The sequence below is a fragment of the Plectropomus leopardus genome, chromosome 17 (genome assembly GCF_008729295.1).
Source record: "Plectropomus leopardus isolate mb chromosome 17, YSFRI_Pleo_2.0, whole genome shotgun sequence".
Lineage (NCBI taxonomy): Eukaryota > Metazoa > Chordata > Actinopteri > Perciformes > Serranidae > Plectropomus > Plectropomus leopardus.
In genome coordinates, this window is record NC_056479.1 from 6,863,315 (window position 1) to 6,889,758 (window position 26,444).

General features: G+C 40.7%; 1 protein-coding gene across 4 annotated transcripts in view; it reads right to left on the reverse strand.

Annotated features, from left to right (window-relative positions):
* LOC121956111 (RNA binding protein fox-1 homolog 3-like) overlaps window positions 1–26,444 on the reverse strand; it is a 546,203-nt gene that overhangs the window by 447,263 nt on the left and 72,496 nt on the right. For 3 of the 4 annotated variants that reach the window (XM_042504227.1, XM_042504225.1, XM_042504223.1), the window contains exon 1: window positions 23,410–23,830. The gene's annotated coding sequence lies outside the window, so the exon portion shown is untranslated. Of the gene's footprint in view, window positions 1–23,409; window positions 23,831–26,444 lie in introns of those variants that run through there. The other variant, XM_042504222.1, reaches the window with a different exon arrangement.

A 26,444-nucleotide genomic window follows, 5' to 3' on the forward strand; every position in this document is an offset into this window, starting at 1 on the left:
AGGACTTGCTTAGATTGACTGTAATGCCTAAGTAATCAGCCTGTTCTGACCCACCTTGTCCTCGGCCAGGATTTATAGCACCCAATTACTGATCTCTATTACCCAGTGTGCCAAGGGGATGGAAATCAGACGAGTGGACAGACGGCCAGCGCTCTGTCTGCTGGTCTGGGTGACCAGGTGATGAGAGGGTGGCCTCCACTCCTCCCTGCTTCCGCCCATCTTTCATATCACATTACATGGCAGAGGACTAGCAGATAACTTTTAATATTCCCTCAGGTGTTGAAACACTTTTGTCTGTCAGGTTAGGTGGGATATTGAGATGAATATAATTTGGTTCAATGTCTCATTTCTAGATGCATGTTCTGCATTGTTCAAGCTAGCCAGCAGTTTCAATGAGGAAAAGGTGTTAACAGCAGTCTGTCCTTCAAGGAATTTACAATCTTGCAATTACAAAAAATATCAAAGCCAATAACTGCAATATTGGCAAATAGTTCCACAAAGAAATTATCAGGCTGAAAGAATTATTTTCAGTTCTTAAGTCCCTGCAGTCTTTCACGTATTAATAATCACATTTAGAGACACTTTTACAAGCCAAAGTCAAATAAAATCCACTCTATGACTGCAACAAACCAACATCCTTAATCTATTGTTAAGAACTTTTTTTTCCGTAGAACTTAAGCCTGAGGGTCTTTATCCCTCCCAGTGCACTTTTGTTGTTCACAATTTTTAGGATTACAAAACAGAAACATATCTCAAATAATACCTTAGTTAACCATTAGGCTTGTGGAGCATGTTAGCAGCCACTAAAAGAAGAAGTTACAAGAGCACATCATGTCAGATACTGATAGCAATGCAAACCAACAGGTCACATTTACTTTTGAGATTTTCTTTTAAAACAAAAATGAAAAAAAAAAGCAAACTTTATCACAGTTGTCAAACCAAGGACACTGCTAATCATGTCATTTCCAGGTGCAATAAACTCACAGACTTACAGAAAACAACAACAACAACAATAATAAAACCTTTGCAGGCTCCTTAGGGAACTACATGATGATATTATATGTATTGTCATTTTCTACTAAAACCCTCTGAATCATATAGATTTACTTTTATATAGTTTTGTGATAATGCTTTACTAGAACAAACAGCCCGTTCTCATTCCGGAGTCATCAAGTTACGCTGGTTTTGCAGTGAGTTTCGTTATGATACGCTAGAGATCACCTGGCGATTGGGCCAAACAATATCGACTTTATATAATCAAAATGACTGTATTAACTGTATTATCATTAACGCTATCATTTGTTTACAGAATACTTCATGTGTTAAATTTTCTCATACAAAGTATGTATAGTGGTGCATAACATCTATAAAAGAATGGAACTGCCATGTCAGTGAGATGATCGATCAGTCTTTCGCTGAATTATACAAAACGAAAACAAACACAACCAGTTGCATTGGTGTGTGTAACTGCAGCTTCTCATCAGCTTTTTCCTCTTGGTCTTTTATTCAGAAAAAGTAGCATTGTTGATCCTTTTTTGACATACTTGTTTACGTGTTTATAGTTCACAATGAAAGTGGCAAATAGCTGCCTCCCTGACAACATGTGAAAAATGAACTCTGACACTTACAATGAGAAAGTGACTCAGAAAGAAACTGCTGCTCCGACAAGAGCCTTGGTTTGTTATGAGGTCTCATAAATTTTCTTCAGGGAATAAGTTTTGGGTTGGAGTAGAGATTTTTTAAACTGTGGTAAGTAACGTGGCCTCAAGGCTAGGAAGACCCCACCTCTGAACCACTGCAAGTTGGGGAAGGCTCTATGCCACCCCACAGACCTGTACAGGATTAAATTATAGTTCTCTGAGAGTATTTGTGTTCCACTTAATTCATTTCAATGCTTTGACATTGTTTTGATTGGTAACATCAAAAACCATAATAGGTGCTGTAAACAGAAAAACATTGGATTGGACTGGATTGGATGGCAGGTTGTGCATGCTGCTTTTCAGACATTTGAGTACAGTTCATGGATCATTCATGGGCAGCATTTGAGTCCAATTTCCAAGATTTTGAAGTTATGAGAAAAACATTTTGGATATCAAAGGCTTGCATGAAGTATTTGTTAGTTATTTAAGAGAGAACAGCAGCTCACAGAGATAATTTGGTGGCGCACAAAAATATGAATCTTTTGGAAATATGCTTCACATACAGTGACTTTCTTTTTGAGTAGCTTCAGACTTTAAAACATGAAGTCCATCATAAAGCTGCCATTCATTTTATGGTGACAACTGCAATAATTAAAGCTTTCTAGGCTTTTTTGATATTTCATATGCATTTTTGATGTTTCAAAATGTTTTTTTTTTATCATTACTATGTTATATTTTTGTCATATATGGATTTGTTTTGATGTAGCTTACTCTAAATTCTGTGTGTTCAACAGGGGCTGAGCTGAAGAATTAATTATTAATTCACAGAACAGGTTTGAAGGAGTGATGGCTGTGGAACAGGTCAGAAAAGTATAAGTGCCATATTTTGATGAGTGCATTGCGTAATGTGCTTTTGGAAAGCTCCAGTTAACTACTAAAATACATTTGGGTCACGCTTCAGGTAACACTCTGCATGAGATAATGTAATTCAGCCCCAAAGTTTCACAGTCCAAGTCTACAGTGTTCGTTGTGTTCAGAAAACTTCAGATAAAGTAACCAAAGCACAATGACTAACGCAAGTACAACTGTTGAGTCTGAGGTACGTTCAAGGCAACAAGATGTTACATAACCTGGACATGAACCTTCTGACATCTCACATCCTCAACACTGGATCTGGTACAGACTGTCTCTTTCTACCCACAGGCAGCTTTTATACTGTACATGTAAGCTTTGTTGTCTTCTACAGACTTTTGTAAAACTTTTTTTCCCGTTATTTTCTGTGCTTTAGTCAGTAGTAAACAGTAAGGTTTAAATAGGAAAAATACAACAATATTCCCTGTTACTGTGCTCCTTGAGTGAGGACAGATTTGACACTCAAAAGACATTTCAGTGTTGATGCTTAAAACTGGAATAAAGTTTGGACAAATTATGTAATGTAAAATGCATTTAAATGGCCATTTTACAAAAAGAAGCAGATTCTATTAGTATATGTAGAAATATATCATAAATATGCCAGTGAACATTTTACTGATATGTTAAGCATCAACATTTTGTCAGATATGTTAATTAACAGTATTTCCTCATTACGGTGATAGAAAACATAATCTGGTCTGCATTAAGTTTTGCTAAAAATGCATTTGCTTTTGCAAAATGGTTGTACATGAACAGAATTTTAAGGAGACAGGATTGACTTGTCACAGTTGTATACAATTACGCATCCCTGAAGGAAACCAGTTCAAATCAGAGTGAAATTACCAACATTGGCAACCAAGATTACATGCATTCCTGTTGTTAGCATGTAGCCAAATGTAGCAGTTTACTTGCTGCTGGGAATGACTGTAACAGAATATAGGGGCACTTTCTACAGAGCAAAATCACAAATTAAAGCCTCTACACCAAAATATGAATATGCACACATGTCACAGCAGGAATATGATCTGAAAATGGAAATAAATAAATAATATCAGCAACCAAGATTACATTTTGCAGATGTAGCATGTAGCATGTAGCAGTGTATAACACTTGCAGGAGCGTGCCTGGATCAGATGATAATAGTAAGAGATCTATCACTAGTTGATGTCAACTTGTCTCAAGCTCAAAGTATTCAAAATAGTCTGACCGTTATGCTCACAGACGTTACATTTATATTTGTCTAATTATTTGAAAATTTGGCCGTTTTAAATATTGATAAGATTGATTCAGTATATGACACAAAATAAATAAAACCATAATACGTACCATAAATAGTCAAAAGTCAGTTTCAGGCTTTGTGTTAAGGCAAAAAATATTCCTATTAATATAAATACAATGGGTCATATAGACTAACTGGGAATATCATATTAAGTATCACAATATCATTGAAAAATTGTGACAAGGTAATTGATTTGATTAAACATTAATGGTACAGGGCACCAAGTGAAGTATTTCTCTTCAGAACATTTGCCAACAAAGCTCGGAGAGGAAACATATTGACTCAACAGGAGACCCGAGTCTTTTCTGCCAGACACTGCAGAGTTGCTATAGGAAAAGTCTCGCTTGGGAGACTAAACTCATAAGAACCGTTTCATAATTCCTTTCATAAAGTCAACGCTAAGCTTTTTGCGCTTCATTGATCTTGTCAACAACAACAACAACAAGATGCTATCTGGAGTTCTGAGGTAAGGTTAATGTTGTGAGGTGAGGACTCCCACCTAATGGAGGACAGCACTGTAAAATACATGCCTGCAAGTAGAATTGGCACGTGAGCAGGGGTCACCGCCATGTCCGCCATCGTCATCCCCCGAGTGCCCACCAAAGACAGTAAAGCACAATGCCAAGCCAAGCCTGAACACACACATTCAAACTAATTTTACATTACACACCCCAATACACACTATCAAATCTTGCATATGGAGTGCGATTACTCTCTTCCCTTTTCACAACAATCTGAATTCTGCTGTTGACTCTTAATGCATCCGTTGGGGTAATAACGCTGAAATTACTTCTTCCACTGACTGTATTCAAGACACTGATTCAAATAAACACGCTTGATACTCAAGTGTGGATTATTTCCTCTGTAGAAAGCTGTACCAAAGAAAACTGTTCACAGCGAGGTCTGTGGATTAGTTTGAGGAACTGGGATATTGTTGTTTTTGAATTTTTAAAAATGTTACTGTGTAATGCTTTGTGCACAAAAGCAATAAAAAGACTCCAAATACACGTTTATTAGCCTATAAGATCTTCCCTCTGGCAGTATTTGCAGCTTGACCCAGCACACCATTTGGCTCATTCAATTAGATGATACAAAAGACCTGACCAGTCAAGTCTATTAGGGTCTACTCCAACATCACACAGGCCATCATACAGTATATATACAACTACAGACAAAGTGCTCATTCGTCCAGCGAAGCAAACCATCAAACTGAATCTAAACATAATCGCAGGCTAACAGATAATGCAGTATAAATGTAGCCTGACAATCAGACTGAATCACCGTTTTGTTCCACTTCATTATTCAGCCTCACATTGTGTTTGTGTTGGCTGTTTTGTGGTAAGAGGGGGTTGTTATTTTGCCCTCAGCATGGAAGGGCATAGGTTTTGTATGAAACATTTAGTTTTCAGCATTTTGGTGATTTTTTTATGTACCAATTTGTGTCTTTTCTGCATCAGTTTAAGGTGTAAATGTCTTTTATTTTGTCCAAAGTCTTGCTACTTGCTACTGCTACTTTTTATGTTTTTAAAGGTGCGTGTTCTAAATACTGAGGGGGACATATCCCCTGCTCTCCCCTCGAAATCTACAGCTATGGCAGTGTGTGATGTTTCTGTCCCGTCAGTGTTACTTTCTGTAGACAAATAATTGTTATGCTAATGAAAGGAACAGTAAACATTTTCAAATTTTCAGGATCAATCAGGTTAAATAAATTTGGAAATTAAGGGGGTTAGTTTTTTTTTCGGAAAAAAATCAAGGTATTATCTGGACAGGTTTGTCAGTCTAATGTATGTTTTTCACTATTTACTTGGCAATTTTTCCATTGCCTTTTTTCTTGCTCTGGACTGTTTTTTATTTTATTTTTGTAATCCCCCCTTCCCAACCCTTAAACACAAGACCTATTTGGTTTGCTGACAAATTTAGGCTAGAGGAAATTATGAAAAAGTCTAGGACCAGACTAATAAACATATTCTCGCTAACTTGTCAATGCCATCGCTTTGTCAGTGAACCTACACGTCTAAAAATGATGCACTAGGTACCCTCCTGTGACTGGTTTGGACACTCAGGGATAATATGCACATTTCACACAAAATGTACAGTTTCTACTAGTTACACGCTTACAGTCTTATTCAAAATAAACTTACAATGTAGATAAAACACTCTTTTTCCCTTGTGCATCAAAAGAACATGGTAATGTTTAGGCCATAAAACCAAGTGGTTTTATGATCATGGTTTGGCTGCAAATTCACACGGGAAGTGAATAGCAGGTGAAAGTCCAGAGTTTGTTTAAGACGCCCACCCCCACCCTCCCAAGGGATTTCTTCCTGCCTATATCACCTTAGTTGCCGGCTGCATTGCAAGCCGACCTGTGTGTATCATACCACCACACTGTCCGACACCAACGCCCACTGACAAAGCGGTGGTATTTGACAAGTTGAATTGCTGCCTGCTGCCTCAAAAAACTGCCACCATGCAGTGTATATCATACCACTGTAAAAGGTGACTCAGTGCACCTGTACCTCACATCGATGTCCACTGAGCAAAGCAAAGCAACTGTATTTGATAAATTGGGTCGTTGCCCATTGCCTTTAAATCTGCTGACGCATGCTGTGCATGATACTGCTGTTAAAGGTGACTTGGTGCGTCTGTGTCTGACGCCAAAATCCACTGACAAAGAGATGGTACGTGATGAGTTCAGTTGTTGCTCATTGCTTCTAAAACTGCCACCACCCAATGCATATCACACCACTGCCTCAGTAAATCTGTGTCTGACATTGATGTACACTGACAAAGCGACAGTACCTGATGAATTGCGTTGTTGCCCACTACCTCTAAAACTGTTGACACCTGCTGTGTATGATACTGCTGTGAAAGATGCGATTTTGCGTCAGTTTCTGACGCTGACACCGCTGACAAAGCACCGGTATTTGACGAGTTGGGAGTAAAAATGGGCTGGATTAACCCAAATAAAGTTAACTCTAAAAAGGTGTACCATTGTGTCCATAAGCTGCTGCACAAAGCATGCTAGAGACAAATTAGATCATTTATAAATGACCTATTTGAACTATTAGCAAAAGCTGGGTTTAGAATACACACACAATTCCACTCACTTCCATTTAGTGGCAGAAATCTCAGTGCATGACAACATCAGCTAAAAAACCTCAAATGATCTGGATGGCTAGATACCATCAGGGCTGAGTTGTTGTTTTGATAACAGGAATCCAAAAACATTATCAGCTGGACCATGAAGGGAAAAAGTTCATGCTATTAATTGCAGCCCATTAGATGTTCTAACAGCACAAACACACCTGCTCCTTTAACAAGCCTTCCCGATAAGGTAGCGTCTGTGTTTATGCAGTGAGAGAAATATTATGAATAATTGGGGAGTTGAGGCGCTGAATTCCTCCAACATTAATCGAGCCTCTGAAATCTCTGATATTAGCATCGCATGAATCATTGTTAATTCCCATGAATCCATTACTGTTCCATGTGCAACTAAAAATAGAGTCCTGATAAATCAATGGGGACACTCGAGAGTGAAGACGGGGGGTTGATGCTGCTTGCTTCTGAAGCTCCCTTTTTTTCTGAACAGCACTATACCCTTGCCTCTCATCAATAATTATTTTCCATAATTCACTCATAGATTTCTGTGCTACAACCAAAGGAGGAGGTGTAACAGCCTTTGAACAAAATGTTTCCTAACTGAATGTGCATAGCTCACATTTGGAATTTGTCAAGGCCTTTGATAGCACACAAAACAGCTTTTTTTTCTATTGGCAGTATCCTTGACTAGAATATTTCTGTAATGACAGCGACCTATTCCTTGTTTATGCCAACAATGACAGGAGGCTTTTGCCAATTTCCCTCCAAGTTGAAAGGAAGCCTAATTCATTTGAAATGGTGTGGCGATCTTCTCTACCGATTGCATTTGTCACAGCTCAGCAAGCGTGCTACCTTGTGTGGAGACACTGACCCCCCAGATCTGCCCTCTTCTCTGCTTGCACTGAAAGCCTTCATAGACAACGGGCATTGCATGGCCTCACTCATGCACCGGGTGCCAGGGCAGACAGGTTCATCTGCACACAATCACAACGGACGGCCGCATCCCATTCCAATTGCATTTCCGCTCACGGGGGGAAAAGATCCCGTGGTGCATATTACTGTGGCTGAGGCAAATTTAGCTGAAATGGAAGGGGAGATGGAAAAGGCTCACCTCTTACACTAATCTGAGCAAACAACACAGCGCCTGCTTCCTATGAACGTCCTCGCCGAAAAATGGTTTCTGGATGACAGAGCCGCCCTGCCTGTCTCTGACAGAAGACAGTGAATTAATTAAGATAATAAATTGCACATGTCATATTTGTAATCTTTTCAATCTTTACTTAATGAGGTGGAACATGTGCAAGGGTGTGTTTCTGAGTAAAAGTTGTCTTGGCTAAAGATGATACACCTTAAAAAAAAAAGAAAAAAGAAATGCTCAACATTAAAAACTGAGTGATACTCGCTGCTCACTGATATTTAATATATGTCATGTATACATTCATGCTTCCCAGTCCTGTGTGGAATCACAGACAGACATGAATGCAAATGAGATGAAAGAACGAGAGCAAGACACAGAGCGGCAGACTCAGAAGTCTGCATATCTGATAGCAAAGCGCCCTGATTAGAATTTTGTCATGCCACAATTTACAAATTAAAATGAATTAGATCTTCCATGCCCTGACCTCCATTAAAAACACTTCATTGTTGATGAGCCATGATAGCATCTGCTATTGATTGGAGGAGCATCAGTATGGCCAATCCTGTCTCTTCACAAGGAGGTCATCCAAAGCAATTTAGGCATATTGAGAGATTGATCAGGGCAACAGAGCTGCCACTTGGGCCCACTCAAGGCAAAAAAAAGGTGGAGGTGGTGTGCCAACACTCCCTGCTGCTGCTGGTGTTGGTGTGGTGGTTGTGGGTGGGTGTGTGTGTTTGGGGGGGGGGGGCAAGCGTCTCAAATCTAAATGCTAATGGTTTCTTTAAGAGCCTGGCTGCCCTTTAACCACTACAGTCAGACATGAAGGATGGCTCTCAGTGTTTCGACAGCTCTGTCTTGTTTTGACCCCTCCCAAGTCTCCTCCAACACAGCTGCCATCAAGACCCCATTCTCTGGATTCAACGTGAGAGAGAAGTTCACCTGCAACAGTAACACAATGGGCTCTGTTTGATGTGTTATCGGCCTATCTGCTGGCAGACAGATAGTCTACCTCAACTTAAGTGGACCTGAACAGAAAATTACTCTCAGCTCCTGGTTTAATGCAGTTAGTTTTTTTTCCTTGTGCTAAAAATACATTTGAATTACTTTGTGGTATCTTTGTACTAACATTGAGAATGCATTATGTCCAAAGACCTGAATAAAATGAGCCCTTTGACGTACTTCACATTCATAGAAAAGATGAAGTTAATTTTTCTTTTCAGCATTTCTAAGATGTGAATTGTTGAATGTTGAAATTTATTCACAAGATCTAGTCAATATATCTTGAGTGTTGTTTTTGTTTCAGTCTGTGCAAAGTCTCCATTGAATTCAATTGTGTTAAATCTACTTTTGACTGACTTCAATGAAATGAGTTTACTAAATGGCATAACTATAATCGGTCACTGTTTTGCGGTAACACCAAGAGATAATACGTACCTCACATTCTTAAAACCTGCTTAGATGTATTAAATTGATGTTTTGTGGCATATTTACTGTATCTTTTGCAAATTTTTTACCAAAACTCACTGAAAACAAGCCTTTTCTCCAATAACGGCTGATCATGTCCAGATCTTTGGAGGATTATAATTGTACTTTAAACATCACCATCAATCACAGAGGAAACGTGTCAGACAGGGCCTCTGAGAATATGAAGTGAAATGGAATGGTTACCTGTGCAACCTTAGTCTCTGAAGCGTAACAAAGGTCATGTGCTTTTTACTGAACACTATTGAGGACATGCAGGAGCAACAATAGGAATTGTTCAGGTACAATAAATGTGTGGACTCAGCTATTATTTGCAAATTGGTACAATTTTACAACGTACATTTGGCGGTTAAAATATGTTTTTTGAGAAGAAATGACATTTCAAAAGAAGGAAATGAGGGGGAAAGTCCTTAACCAGCAGATTTGAGCTTTAGGTTAATGGGTAATGTCGAAATAATTTCAAGTTTGCAGTGCATGTGTGAAAGTAAAAGTGAAAAACATTAGTAAGAGATCCTGGCTCTTACTAATGTTTTTTTTTTCTCCTGATCTTAAGTCATAAACACCAGAGAGAAAACATTTAGATCAGATTTAGAAAACAGATCAGTTATTTTTTCACACTTGCCTCTCAGGGCTTCCATAATTCTGTATATTTTTTGCTGTAAATTACATTTTCTGTCTTTCTTACTGATTTGTAAGGATACAATTTTCTATCAACCTAGGCAGGTCTTGTTCCGTGGTCACTACACCAAGCACATGACAAAGCTCTTAAACTGACAGTGATGTATTACACACACACATATATATATATATATATATATATGTTATGCTCCTAGTACTTCTTTACATTTACAGAAATCTAGGAGTGGAGTAGTATAGCTGACTAATTCAGGGCAAATGTGTCCCTAGTGGTCAGATGAGGGTATAACTAAAAGTTGTGGAGGCATCCACAGCCACAGAGTGTTCTTGCATATCATGAGTGACCGTGAAAATCTGCCCAACGGACCTACAGCTTCCACGAAATTGACAATTTGCAGAGATCATCTCGCATTTGTGATCTCACCTTTTAACCTCTATCTTTAACAGCATTATATTGATGCAGTACCTACTGGAAGTACATCAAACGCATACTGTGCTATTGTATCATATGTCTATTGTGCCGGAATCCACAGCATTGTGGGCTTCACCATGGTAACAGAGATCAGAAGGCAAAGGTCACGCAAAGCGTTGGTAGAGGTGTCACTCAGCAAGCGCAGGGTGGGGGCGGAAAAACCTCCACATGGGCCTTTTTCCATACACTGAGCACGCTCATCATCTCCTGTCCTCCAGCAGCTCCCTGCAAGGTTAGTGAGAGTCAATAAGCCTTCCGCAAAGGTTAAGGAGACCTATAAGGAAGATATTATGCAAACAGTGATCTCTCTAGATCCAGCAGAACCACAAATAGAGTGGCATAACCGTCTTTGTTCATTTTCCATCTGAAAGTAAATCACAGAAAGGTGCTCCGTTTTCCTGCATGACTGGCTTATGAATTCAATATGAGCCATCTATACACTTCGACGCAGAGTTCTTTGTGAATACAAAAACTGGAAGACAGCATATCAAATTGCAGAAATGGCAGTATCTTACAGAGAACAAGCATCATTTGTAAAATTAAGATTTTTCTATAGATTTTAAAATGCGGGGAGCTGATGGATTTCTTCATTATTACGCAGTGACTCATTGGTTTCTGCAGCTGGTTCAGGCAGTCGTGGCTTCAAAACTCACTTTGAAGACTTTCATTTACTAATCACGAGGAGATGAAATTGCATACCTTAAGATTTGCCCTGATAGCTGAGCGTTTATGTTTGAGGATGGCAATTATGACACACAAAATTCTGCTTAAAATGAGAATTTGAAGGGTACTTAATGCTCAGAGAAAGAACTAACTTCTCTAACTTAAAGAACCTTGGCTGCTGGGTTATTTGTACAAACAGAGAGAAGGACGAATAAGACAGTGTCCTCCATCTGAGATTTATTGTCCTGTAAATGTCAGAGTATTAATTAACAGATTTTAAGACCGTAAATCATATTCATTGTGAAGATGATGATGATTATTAAACACTGCTCAGGGGAACCAGAAAAAACAATAGGAGTCTGGCCAAACCAAGACAAAAACTCCACAAACCTTTCATACCGTTATCTCTAAATCCCACAATACAGAATCACTATACATGTCTCTCTTTAAAATGTATTAAAACATGCACCAATGTTTCACCTGCTGCATGTGCTCATTCAGCGCTTAGCTTCAGGTATTCTGTTCGGGAAGTGCAACTGATTAGCAAAAGTGGTTTCATAAGGGAGGCAACAAAGTAGAAAAGGTCTGCGTCAAACCAACTATTTCTTCCCATGCTGTTTCTGTCGGACACCAGCTCTGTTTGGCTTAATTATTTTCTCTCCATTACCGGCTACCACTGCCTCAAGGGGACAAAAGAGGTTTAAAGAAAATGTCACAGATTTGAGTAAGGGAAGAAAAGTTATATTGCTTATAGAATTCCAGTCCTCGAGCCCTGGATCCAGACTTTATCAGCTTGTGTCCCTTTATACTCTACATGTCTGTGAGCATTTTTCAGATTGTCTCATTTTAAAGTTTTTAAGTCCAGAAAAATTCAAAACATTTTGCTGTATATTAGGAGAAAACATATGAGCATAGTCAGAAATAATAAACATAATTCTGTGTTACATAAGCCCTACTCTCACAAGAATAGTATTACCTAGGGACAAATAGCAAATACAACTGTAACTGGGGAGGTCATCTGTGATCTTAATTCCATCAGAATCTGCCATATTAAATTGTCAATTAAAAATTTCAACACAAATTATCTACCATATTTCAGAGGTCATGAGTAGGGATGTCCTGAAGTTTTTTTTTCCCCCCAATCAGATACATTGAGTATCTGCTGATATCACATGCTCATAACACCAATTAAGAACATAATTAAACACTGCTCTTTGCTGTCATTTATTATGTATTTTTAATGCCAGCTAGCTGCAGAGTGGATGAGAGACAAAGAGTTCATGAAGGCTGCATTTCGCATCACTTGAGAGCTTTGCCAGTAAAAGCACCTGTGTGACAGCTGACGTAAAACAAAAGATCAGATCAGGCAATGAGCTCAATGTAGCTGATCCCGATCATTTAAAAAATGCCTTGATCTATCACAATATTGATTTTCAAGATCAAGTCGGGACATCCCTCATCATGAGATAATATGTTAGTCCCATACAAATCAGCATCTTGTGATGTGGGGTCTTAACTTTTTTTTTGTGAGGTACTGTGTTTTTTCCCAGTCACTGTCAGATACAGTAGTAATATTGCTTTTACAAATAACAAGTAAGTTTAAAAAAAAATACTAATTCAGTTTCACTGATAATTTTACAGTTACTTACAAGTTACTTTAGTTAAAAAATACTTGTTGCAACTTAACTTCTGTTGTCATCTTCTACCGATTTGAAATCAAACAATCAATCATATCCCCAAATTCATTTTCATAATCGTCGCGCATGTATGCACTTCACCAAGCAGCAAGCTAGCTTGAAAGATGGAAATGCTTTCAGTTGGTGGTTGGAAACATTTCCATTTGTTTGATTTTATCAAGAGAAGAGTTAACAGGAGCATCCAGGTAGTGGTTTTAAGACTTGCTCAACTGCCAAAAATACCACCTCAAACCTCCGGAGACAACTAATATGACCAACAGCATAACAAAGTGTAGGTCGTGGAGGCACATCCCACTAAAGGAGAGCCCTCCTTGGTTGCAGAGGACGGCTGTATTACTGGCTAGACAACCAAAACTGGATTTTAATTGCGGACAGCTTCAGGCTACAAGTGAGGAAGAACAATTGAAGCTTGTGGCTGGATATGTGGCAGATGAAATGCTGCTTATCTCTAGGATTGATTCTCCATCTTTGAGACAGATCCTTGGGAAAATACTGTTCACAGGTAACAGAAGACCCACACGTAAAAAAAAATATCACTAGCAAGCTATCTAGCCTTAGCCGCACTTGCCAAAATTGCTTGCTAAAATTCATTTAGCATTTTGGGTGCTAATTTAGTAGGTTCATCCCACTACACAGCATGGAAACCTACCCCATTCAGCATTTCCACTGAGTATCTCTTCGCACATCCCTTGCCTGTTTCTCTTATTAGCAGCCATTGCTCTTGACGTTTAAGAAGCCTTGACATCATATTTAGAGGATAAATTCCTGTAAAATCCAGACTTTGTTTATCTTATGCACATGCACAGACAACAGACATGTGAGGGTAGTTTCTAATCACATGAGGTCCCCTGGTAACACTAGTCCGGTGTGAATAGGGCTATAAAAAAAATCCTGCTTCTCTGCCATCTTGCTAATCATCTTTCAATGCCTCACATTTATTTTGTGACCCCTTGGGTGCTTCTGACCTTCAGGTTGTGTCCTGTAACACACTATCTGCTTTTTAACCATGTAATAAACAACTTGCAAATGTCAATTTGCTGAAAATAGACAAATTATGCGTACAATGAACTCTAACGACTTCAAGTGTCAGCTGTACAGAGCAAAGCTCAATAATTCTATGAAATCCTCAAACCACCATGTGGAATACAAAGACGTCTCACAGTTCCTGCACAGATTACACATGTATTTCAGCTGCATAGACACTGGAGGTAATCCAGGGAAACTTTGTGAGTGGAGGGGCTTTTTGGTCTCCATATCTCTGTGATGGAATTATGTGTACCGAAATTAGAGTGCAAATTTGAATCAAACCTCTAAGCGAGATCTGTGGGTTCTTGGCAGTGAAGGGGGAACACAACAGGATTCTCGCACATATGCCATGCACATCCGTGAGAAGCTCAGCAGGCTGCCAACACCAAAGTGTTCATCACTCTCCACCCACTCCTTTTCATAACACAGAACAGAAAATAAAAAATCCCCACAGTATCGGAGTGAGCCCGACCAATCAGTGTTGAGGATCAAAAAGCAGACGTTCAAGGAGAATGAAATGCCCCCATTGATTGGCCGCACCGCTTTGGTCCCCCTGCACAGTCCTCCAATCGATACCTGAGAGATAAGCAGCCGTCAGCTACTGATATTGGTGATGTATAACCGCCGTAGCTGCGCAGCGACTGATGACTTCTTGCTGTCTTGGTCAAGACTCAGTAGAGCAACTCAGGCCAGCACAGCCAAGGACAGAGCCAGACCAACCAACCAGCACCTCTGCTAAGAGATTACTCATCAAAACAGCACCAGCTGTTAATCCAAACCGCCCTTTATTCATGTTAGTCATCTCCTGCATAATATGACCCTCTTCTTTTGATTAGGTGACATCCCACCTGTGCGCTGGCTAATCAGCTGAGGTTAAACCTTTTGCAAGGGGAGAGTAAAGCGTAACACGGCAACAAGGATAAATTACCTGAAAAGGAGCCGCTGTTATCGCTCTGTTTGTTTTTCAAAAGACAATGAAATAAATAAATGAAAGAGGAAAAAAAGGTTCAGAGAAAATGAAATGATGGCGTGGCGGTGTTTTGTGAAATTGTGCTGTCAAACGTTTCTCCTTTCTAATTTCCTGGAGCGCAGATGATGGAGCATGTGTGCTGACAGCTGAATCTGATAAAAAAAAAAGGAAAAGAAAAGACTTCTCCTCTTTTCCACCTCTCGAGCATTTATAAGCGACATTTATAAATATAATAATAAAACAATTAGTCTGTGGCAAATGACAATTGACAGATACTGTGACCTTGCGTGCACTGTACATTTTTTTTACTATGGTCATTTATTAAAGTGTCAAAGCTGACAGGCCGAGACATAAATACAAAACACTGTGATTGAGGCACAAAAGAAAGAAACTCAGTGCAATGTTTATTGTTTATTTACCAGAACGGTGTTATTTGAATGGTGCTTACTTATACTTCACGAAAATAGGTAAGGCTTCTAAAGATATTCAAATTAACTCTTGGCCCAGAAATCTATTACATTTCTTATGATGTATTGAGTTTTCAATGACTGTGGAAGCAGCTACTCTGTTTAGAAATTTACAAAGGTCTCAGAGCAAGCAATCCTCTGTGTGTGTCTGTGCGTTTGATGGGACCATCCCAGCACAACTGTCACTTCGCTCCCCTGTTACAGGTGCTCCACACAGGGGAGCTGGCAGCTCTGACGGACGCCTCCTCCTAGGGATTTATGGGAAATGACAGCTCCCGCTAAATAAAGCCGAAGTGGCCGGGGAAGGGAAGACAACGGAAGTTCCAAACCATGAGTGCGCAGGGCTGACACTAGCTGAAATTTATTTCCTCCGCTCTGCTTGGCAATTTAGTTGGAAATGTGCTATTCATACTTTAAGGCCTGGAGAGAGAGAGGGACAGAGAGAGAAACAGAGAGAGAGAAAGAAAGAGAGCGAGCGAGCCCCACCCTTAATCTACTTCCTCTGTTTGGGGTAATGGTCTACGAGTTTTTTTCTGCCAGCGAAAATCACATTTCTTACATGGCTGACTCTTGATGAATTATTTCACATTTCACTTACTTACCTTTTTAAAAGTTAATCTACATCAATAACGTTAAAGGAAAATTTCACAGCCACAAATGAACAGTTCCCCTTATTCAAACTCGAAAGGTGTGGAGCGTTTGGCTGCCTTAAAAGTCCATTTCAAACTTCATCATTTAACCGTTCGACAGCATATCTGAATGCACACGAGCCGGCCCGGCGTTCTGATTTTCTACTTATTTAAATATGGACCATCTTTAATTGAGCAGAAACTGCTGTGGAGAACAGTGCTGAACTAATACTGAGGCCGAAATATCATTACGCTGATGGAAGCCGGGCTCTCTGACTTTTATTGGCAGCTCCCGAGCTAAATGTGTGGTTCAATTCAGAGGCGGCCATAGCTGCAGAGGCAAAGTAATCGACTTTGGGACAAAATGGTGTGGAAAATGACGTGTAGGCCCTTGCCTAAAGCCAACCTGGTGCAGGCAGAAATCTATCAGTCAGGTGCACACCAACATTGGCATTTTCACAAATGTGATTTAGTCAACGATACTGGAGAGCTGATGTGCTGGACCAGTGCTTCTGGTGAAAGAAAACTACTATTTCAAGCCACGCAATCTGCTGCTCCTGCTGCTGAGAATGTCTGTGCATTTGGTTCAGTTTGAACTCTGTCGTGTTCAGATAAAACAATGTTTTACATAGGAAACCCTGCAGCGTATCACAGCTTATTTAGGTCAAAGTAACGCGAACCTTGCGAGCATTTGACTCTGAATTTTAAAGCTCTAACCTCATTCAAGTCATCTCTCTCTCAGCCTGTAGAAAATCATTCCTTTGTTTTGAGATGAACACAAGATTCACTGCTGTTCCACACTACTGTGCAGAGTATTTTTGGCTCCGTGCTGCCAAAGTTTGGACACAGCCATTTATAATTCTCTCGCAAGGAAAGCAGCTTGCTTCTTTTTCCAAACAGACTCCATGGGATACAGACTGGTCCATGCTGTCATGTGGTGTGCTCGCAAAAACATCACATTATTTTTTTAAGGAGCTCAAGCTCTAGCGAGCACCAAAGCCAGAACGGCCTCGACCAGTAAACCAAACATTAATCATCACAATAAGTCACAATTAAACAGCAATTATGTAAAAGACCTTTTTGCTTTGGGAGTGTCTCAACTCTTACATCAGCTTCTAAACCTCACATTCAGAGTGTGTCTCTCCCAGCAGCGAGCCTGGAGGAGCAACAGTCACACCCACACACTTGTGTGCACACACACATACACTTGCAGAGCCACAGAGCAGATCAAGTGTGCCTGGAGAGCTCTATAGAGAGGCCAGTTTTCCTCATTAGACCGTGTGTGTGCACCACTCTCCAAAAAACCCCTCACTCTAATCACTGTCACCAGACCTCGGCTGAAAAACAGATAATTAATGTTGGGCCCTGCCTCAATCGGCTTCCATGCTAAACAGCTCTGTGTACATATGTGTGCGTGTGTGTGTGGGTGTCTGCGTGTTTGTCTATTTGGAGTCTGTCGATGTAGGAGGCCCCCCGGGGACCGCGGATGCTCAAGCCATCCACAACAACGATTTCTCTCAGGCTCGTATAAGCTCTCAGAAGAACAATTGCACACCAGATAATGCACAAATATACAGATGAAATATCCAACTGTACCACAAAAGCCGTCTGCTGCTCCGACTTTTGTGGCATCTCCGTCTTTAGTCGCTGGTTTTGCAATGTGTCGCCCTTTTTTGCTCCAGGACTGTCTTTTTATTTCCCCCTCACCCATTTATTACATCGAATGGACTCCTTAATCGTGTGCTTTGCAGAGCAGATTTATTTATGTTCTTTTTTTCCTTCCTAAAGGCAGTTATTAATATCATAAATATTTGATGATACTTTGCATGACCCTGCAGAGAATGACACAGAGAGGTAATGAAGGTTAACGCTCAGGGTACAGACTGATTAAATAGCGACTGAGTGGCAAAAGCCCACCCAGGGCTGCTATAAAGTTTCTAATAAAATGGACTAAATAAACATTCTGTTCACAACACAATTTTTGTCCAGGATAACTTTAACAAGGTAATTCACACAAGCATATTTTTCTAATAACTCCTCCTGATATCCATGCAAATAGTTTTGGCTTATTTGCCCAGACTTCACGATATTTGTCTTGCTGCCTCCATTGTAACTATGGAATTTCACGTGGTGCTCATAGCATTGAAAAAGGACATTTGACTCAACAGCAATGTGTCTTTCCACAAAGAAATGTCTCAATAAGTCTGTTTAATCAACAGACAGCTTCCATCACAGCCAAATCAAATCATCAGCTAACTGCAGTGTTGCCCCCAGAAATTTTTCATCGGGTTGACCATATGGGGCCAATGAAAATATTAAGGTGGCACACCAAAATCCAAAAGCCATGACTGAATGTCAGGAATTAATTCATACTGTTGCATAGACTTGTTGAAAAAGTTAATATTACTAATTATCTGATGTGTATCGACTAATATCAAAGCAGATATCATTTTGAGGTGACAGTTCAAGGGACCCCTGTGAACACACTTTGTCAGGCCCTTGTCAAAATTTTGTTGAAATATGGAGCGTTATTTGGCCCCTTTCCCAACAAGCTTTGCTGACATGAGCTTCGTTAACACAAAGCTAGTCCAGTCCAGTTCAGTTCAGTACACATTAAAACTAGGGCTATCAAACGATCATTTTTAAAAATTAATCACAGAATTTCAATAGTTAATTGTAATTAATAGTATTGTTTTCTCACATTTTCAATTATTATTAATTATTATTATTATTATTATTATTATTATTATTATTATTTCCAGTATTTTGCATTTCAACAGTTTTGAAGTCAACTTTGACAAGGCAAAGCAATTCTTACCAGACTGACTTGATTAAGAAATTAAATGAAAGCAATAAACTACATGGGACTAGCATAAAGTGGGCATGTCTGTAAGGGATATTTTGATGTCAGAGGTCAAGGGACCCTGGTGAAATGACCATGTCATTTTTCCATTGCCAAATGAGCTAGCATGACATGGTTGGTACCGCTGATTTCCTTCCTAGATTCAGATGATGTCAGTGTGATCACTTAAAACTAAACCTACTATAGCTTCTTAAAGATAGAATTTCCAGCTTGCCTGTAAACCCTGCAGTCCGTTGATTGGTCAATAAAGAACCTTCACTCTTGCTCAGGACAGAGCTGTGGCTGGTATTGAGGCTGCTCATACTGTGGCTTCAGTACATATACAGTTTTTCATACATTAGTCAACTATAACTATAAAATGAAAGGATATTTTGCTGCCTCCTCATCTTATCTTTAGCTAACAGTAAGCAGCTATACACTAAGAAAAAATAATTTAATTCACTTTACCAACTAACAGCAGTTGCTGGCACCTTTTAAGGTGGAATGATTTTTTTTGCATGTTACTCAATGCATGAGTTGACAACATAAATCCGTCAAAACACCTTCAATTTTTAATATGACAACTCTGACCATTCCATTTGTTTTCATTGTCTCTCTTGAATGACCTACACTTTTAATAATGAGTCGATTTTAAAAGAAAAAAACGGTGACCACAAAATTATGTGACCTGCATATATTCTGTTTCCTCACTTGGAGAAAAAAAGCTTGGCCGTGCGTCGTTCTGGTGCGTTGTTCTGGTCAGCAATTGCGCCTTTAGCTAATTTCACAGAAGAGCAACAAGCTGTAAGTATTTTTATAATCAAGTAATAATTGAAGTCGTTCTGAAGTGCTTTTTTTTCCTTCTTTAAGCAAACATTCACTGGTTTCAGATTCCCAAATATTTTCTGGTTTCCTTAGTCTTCTATGACAGAATTAGATTGTTGGTAGGACATTTTAAAAAGATAGCATGGGTTCTGGGAACTTTTGATGTGCACTTATTTTCTATATGCTTTACATATTAAAGACTAATGATTAATTGATTTATGGTAGAAATGATTCATAACTGGTTATGAAAACCATTGTTATTTACAGACATCTTTGAAGACATCTTGCTGTTGTTCTTAAAATGTTTGTTTTCAATGTTTTGAACACCACAAACAAAAGTCGAATTCCCTGCATTGTGTTAGGCTTGTGGCAGAAATCTTACAGACAGATATCTCAAATTCCAGACAAATAAAATAAAACCTATCTGCATGGATAGATAGCACTCCAGGTAAATGAGAAAATGTGCTGTGAACTGACCCATAAAACGTATTGCTGGCGTAGATGCTACTTTGGGAGATAAAACTAATGTTTTTGTTGATATGTATACCTTCCAAAACCTTGCAATCGGTGTCATATGGTAATCCTCCTGTATTTTGTCAGCAGCACTTTGCCCTGCAATTACCATCTTTCTCACAAAGGTTTTTGAAGAGAGGCTATCCTTCCCAGGCTCACTCAACAAATCAATTCTGCTTTTTGGCTTTCCACCAAGTGAAAAAAAAAAAGTATCTTCAATATTTGCAACACATGTCCTTCATCACTGAATTGTGGTATTCATGGGTTTTTGAAAAGGCTTGTGTGTTCCATTGTCTACAGACGGCAGCAAAAGAAAACAGCCCCGCAAAGCACCAATTACAGCATCAACTTTTCTACTCTGCAACACAAGAAGCACCACAATTGTGTCAAGCCTGGAGAACATATGATGGGTTTGCAATTGTAATCAACATCGTTTAAATGGTAACAAGTTGGTAAATTAGTAAATTCCGCCACTCATTTATTCAAGATGTGCAATTACTGGCGGCTAATACCCCAAAGTCAGGTGGAGATTTTCTGAAAATAAATGAAAAACACCCACGAGGAGCTCAAACATCTCCTCCAGTAGACATAATTTAATCAGCGAAGTATCTGAATATTTAAAGAGTTCGAGCATACAACATTTATTGATTTTGGCAATGTGTCTTTTTTACATTCAGATGTGGCCGAATACCTCAACAAAATGATTTGAAGCTGACATATATAATTTGACCTTGTCAGATGCTGATCCCCCCCCCCCCCGCCACATTTCCTTGTGCATGCTGTGTAATTGAGCCTTCAGGGAGAGTGGAAAGACTATCTGGCCCTCGCCTTGTAAGGACCTCTATTGATGATCAGGACTGGTTACCAACCATCTAATCAATAAGTGCAGATACACGAGCAGATAGTCATAAATACGGGGTGACAGTAACTTATCTTACCCTGCAACAGTTATAATAACTGCAAAGATCACAGAATTACATTTACGGCACCTCTAGGGTAAAAGCTTCACAGTCAAAGATATATGTTATTAAATATGTTTCCTTGCATAAAAGGCTATTAACTTCCCCTTGAATATTTTTCTCAACAATGAAACATATAACATGAGGAAGATACATTTAAATCTACGGTCAGAGACCAAGTCAGACTGCCTTTCTGCATTTAAATTGCAGGAATTTTCTCTGAAAGCCACAGGCAAATCCAAAATGAAAGTTGCATTAATTTAGAGGGTTTAAATTACTTTTTTGTGATGTAGCTTTTGTAATCTTCGTGTGCCACGGATATCACAGCTTTGATGGTGGTTATAGTTGAAGTAGCGTGGTCAGAGGAGTTACACTTTGTTATGTAGGACACTTATTCTTATCTCTAACTAATCAGCCTTGCCCAAAAATCCTTGCATGGGAGAAAGAACTACAGAGGAGGAAAGCAGATAATTGTCTTGTTTACCTTGATTTAACGTTGTGTGTCTGTGTGTGTCTGTGTGTGTTAAACCACAAGGGTTCAGTAAATTTGCCAAGGCCAGACAGAGGAGGACGGGAGTCTCAAGCTTTTCATTCACTTTTGCTGACACATCGGCAACCAGAGGCTTGTTGGGCCTCGAGAGCCATTGATGTGTCACTTCACATTTCTTACAGTCAAGATCAATCCCTCATTTAGATTCAGCAACGTGGAAAGCATTGAAAGATATCACCTATAGCGGCTAAGCGTGCAAGAAAATCATTAGTGTTATAAATGAACAACAACGGAATAGAAAATGACAGAAAACAGAACTACAAACAACTAAAGTGAGGAGTAATATGAATTCAATTTGGAGCAGAAGCAGGCGCTGTGGTGCATGTGATCCATGTTAAACCACATCATAAAAATGCAAATACCTTACTTCACTCTCCAGGAGTTTATAGTCCAACAACAAATCTAATATACTGTGGGATGTTTAACATATATATCTTTTCATTTTCAACATTTGCTCATCAGATTGTCAGAGCAGAGTGAGGCACCGCACAATATCCTGGGCCTCACAAATGTAATATAACCTGGATTGCAACGGGCCGGTGTGATGCAGCTGTGGCATTAGGGGCCAATGGGAGCTCTTTAAATGAGAGAGTGGCCGTAAACACCACGTCTACTTTCTCCCCTCGCCAGCATTACTAGCGGAGCTGATGACAAGTGCCGAGCAGCCCTCTAGTGCCTTTAATACAGCAAGAGCATTCTCCAGGGGAAATGCAATCTGTGTCCTCTGTACAGATCCACTGTCTGCACTTCCCCGCATGTGAGCCGCTATCATATTATACTCCCCGCTCTCGAAATGGGAGAAGGAAATAGGAAATCGCCTCGGCCAGAGATGAACCAGGAACATAATCAAAAAATAGTGTGGCGCAAACGGCGCAGATCAGCCTGGCATGCAGACCTCCCCTGGCTGAGCGCTAAACAATAAGCAGTGGGGATTGCTCGGGATTCTTGTGCCATTGAGAGGAAAGTACGCCCCCTTTTTTCACCCCGCAGGCATCTATTGGCTTATAGCAGCTTATACGTTTAAGATGGGAGATAAGAACAGGCACGTTTCCCTCATGTTGTGATCCAGCATGCCTATATTGGCAATAAAAACACAGCAGAACTGCACAGACAAAAGAAGCTCACAACAGGAGGTGTCGGATGTGAAACATTATTCAGTTGACCTTGCATATTGCTGGGGTGATTTTTCATCTGAGCCAAACAAAGAAACATAAAAATGCACTGCTGACTTTTGGCAGAAAGCACAAAAGTGAGCCCATTAAAGTGGGGGAGAATGTCACACGTACTGGAAAGTAAGGAACACACTTTTGCTGGATTGTTTTTGTTGGCATGGCATTAAATACAGGACAAAGCTCAAACCAAACAGCAGACATAAAGGAGCACACTGCACATGTTCAAACAACATTCCTGCACTTCTTTGACTGTTATTGTCATTGCCTGAAAAAGACAAAGACACTTGAGCAGAGGACGCATGGTGAGTACGGTTTTGGAGTCAAGTCACTGAAGTAAATGCCGGACACGTGTGTGTGTGTGTGTGTTAGTGTGTGAGAGACGAGGTGTGTGTGACAGCGTTAAGCCTGAGTGAGAGGTGAAAGGACTGCTGTACTCACAGTTGTGCTCTTGTTTCCCTGTGGTCTGTCGGCGTGTCAGAGTTTCATCCTCTCAGCGTCTCTCCCTGGGCTGGGCTTCCTCTTCCTCTTCTGACCAAAAGGTGTGAGGAGGAGGAGGAGGAGGAGGTGGTGGTGGAGGAGGAGGAGGGGATGCACGGATTGAACGCAAAGGAATGAAAACCTGAGTGAGAGAGAAAGAGAGAGAGAAACAAGAGGAGGAGTGAGTGTGTGTTTGAGAGAGAGAGAGAGTGCTGTGGATGGAGGGAGGGCGAGCGGTGGCCTGCGATTGGCCTGTCAGTCCGGGAGAGGGAGCGTCGGTCTCGGTGGTGTCAGGGTGGTGGGCTGCCTGCACCCCAGTTGGTCTGCGGCGTCTCCGATTTGAACGCCTCAAGAGCTGGTCGCGCGGATTCCTACGGTGCACACACGCTCGCTGGCTGGCTCACGACTCACACACTCTGCATCCACATCACACACAGAGAGAGGGAGAGAGAGGGAGAGAGAGAGAGAGAGAGAGAGAGAGAGAGAGAGAGAGAGAGAGAGAGAGAGGAAGGAGGAGGGAGGAATGATAGAGTGAGGCAGACAGATTCAGAGGGCCGATGACAGCTTCAAGCTGAAGCTTCTCCTTGGCTCCTCATCAATGACAGGTACTGAGGAACAAGAGACAGAGAGAGCCCCCCCACCCCCCCACCCCCCTCACCCTCCTCCCATTCACACGCCTCTACACACACCCACATATTCATGTACACACACAACTTCACATCCAACCACCGACCCCCTCCTCCCCTCCCCATCTCAATTACCATGGCCGCGGCAGATGTATTGGGCTTGTCAGCTCTCAAGCAAGGCTGTGCAGGAGATGTGGGCTAACTTATCTCATCTAATTTAACCGAGCTATAATCAGAAAACACTGTGGAGCTCATTTTTGGTTGGAGTGGATGTAGGATTTTGGAGGTGAGGGGGGTGTGAGGGTGAGGACATGAAAACAGACAAACTGCAATTAGCCAAAGCCAGGTCAGAGAGCAGCAGTCAGATTAAAGCCATTTGCACAACAAAAACAAAACCAACAACAACGGACATAGTTGTTAAATTTCTGTAGAAAAACTTAAGAAAATTCAAAAAAGGCAATAAAAGGCTATCAACAAGCAACCATGTGTAACCCAGTTGCATTGATTTAACTCTGATTTATAATGCTGTCAATACAATTTGACTAATGTCAGTGAGCCAACACCCTAAACATTCCAAAAACAAGATTCAGCTCAAACAAGAAGCACTGTCGTGGATATTAGTCCTGACGTCTCTGCTGTCAACGCCCAGTTTGCAGCCGAATGTCAAGCTCCGGTATTTTTCCCCTCATTAACTGTCGTGTCCGGTCAACAGTGGACCGACTCCAATCGGCTCCACACACAGTCCCATGAATCCTATCTCTGCCTCTTCACTCCACCAAATTCAATTAAAAAGAGAAATTGGCAATTAGATCACTGTTATGATCCTGTAACAATGATCTAATCTGTAATTCATTGGCTGGTGTTCCCCTGGGGTGGGGGGTTGGGGGGCTGCTTGATGGAGTGGCTCGGAGACTCCTTGGCATTCACCTCGGCTCGAGGTAGGTGCACAAGGGCGCGGGCGGAGCCATGGGGCGCCGGTGCTACCAGAGGCCTCTATAGTGTCACCGCTGGGGCCTCGTTGGCCCGCGGCAAGAACACAACCTGTGACACACGCTCGTTTGTTTTGTTCTCGTATGCATGAGGGCTCAGTTTGCAGGTTGCGTGTGTAATATATGTGCAAGCATGCACGGAAACACACACGCAGCTGCAGCTGCTGTGCAAAAGGAATAAGTGCACACAAAAACTCTCATGGGAGGAAATCTTTTTCTCCTTTATTGAATTAAGTCAATTCCATTTGGTTAATGAAGGGGTTGGGGGGTGGTTCACCCTTTCAGAGGCATCAGGTTAACAATCATATTGAGACGCGGGGGTGGAGGTGGTTAGAGGAGGGTGGGGTCACAGTCTGCAGACTGGAACCTGTGTCTTGTCACCACCTTTGTGGCTGGAGTCATGCTAGCAGAGCAGCATTACAGCTCCACCACATGTGGACTGTCTGCAGCACTTATCATCACTGTGCTGACCTGAAACGGCAGCCATGTTTATGTACTTAAAAGGCTTGTTACCTGGCAACATTTAATACATTAAAGGCTTTTTTATCTTATCATCCATCTCGTGGCGCTTATATTTAGTCAGGAAATAAATGCAGTGTCCTTTATAGCAGACACGCACACCTACACAGAGATAAAGCCAGTGGCAACAGAAAACCAAACTGACTATCATAAATATATATATATATATAAATATATATATATCAATATATATTATTTATATATATTTATAGGTGTGTGTGTGGGCATGCGGCGCGCGCGCACACACAGAGGCATACGCACACAGGAACAGTGTGATTGCTCTGCTTCGCTCGTTTAGCACTTCTAAGGCAGAGATCCCCAGAGGCCACCCATCACATCCAGTTACTGTGGCACACAGACACGACCGGGCCCCACCTGGCTGCTCTCACCTCAATCTGTAGGAGGCAGGAGGCACTTGCACCGTGTCGCTCTCTTTCTCACTCACTCACACTCACACATCACTCACCAAAGATCAAAGATGTGGTCACACATACACACACACTGGTATCTCTCATCAAAGATCACAAGGACTTTCCGCTGTACAGACTTTTACAAACTTGCCGTCACGCACATAAAGTTGTTACGAATCGCCTCCTCGTGTTAAATCACAAAAGTACATTGCTTTAACGCGTCTGCTAACTGACTGTATCATAGTCACACTCAGACTTTTCATGGGAGGTGTGAAGAAGCTCATGAATCCCCAGCCAGCGGTCCTGTATGAGTAGACAGGCCATTATCGTTTTCATCCCGGCATTATTTTAACTAATTTGATGTAATTAACATAAAATGAGTAAAATGTGTCAGCAACAGAGCGCCGGTGAGAATAACAGATGGATTCAATGGAAAATGGCTACATTAACAG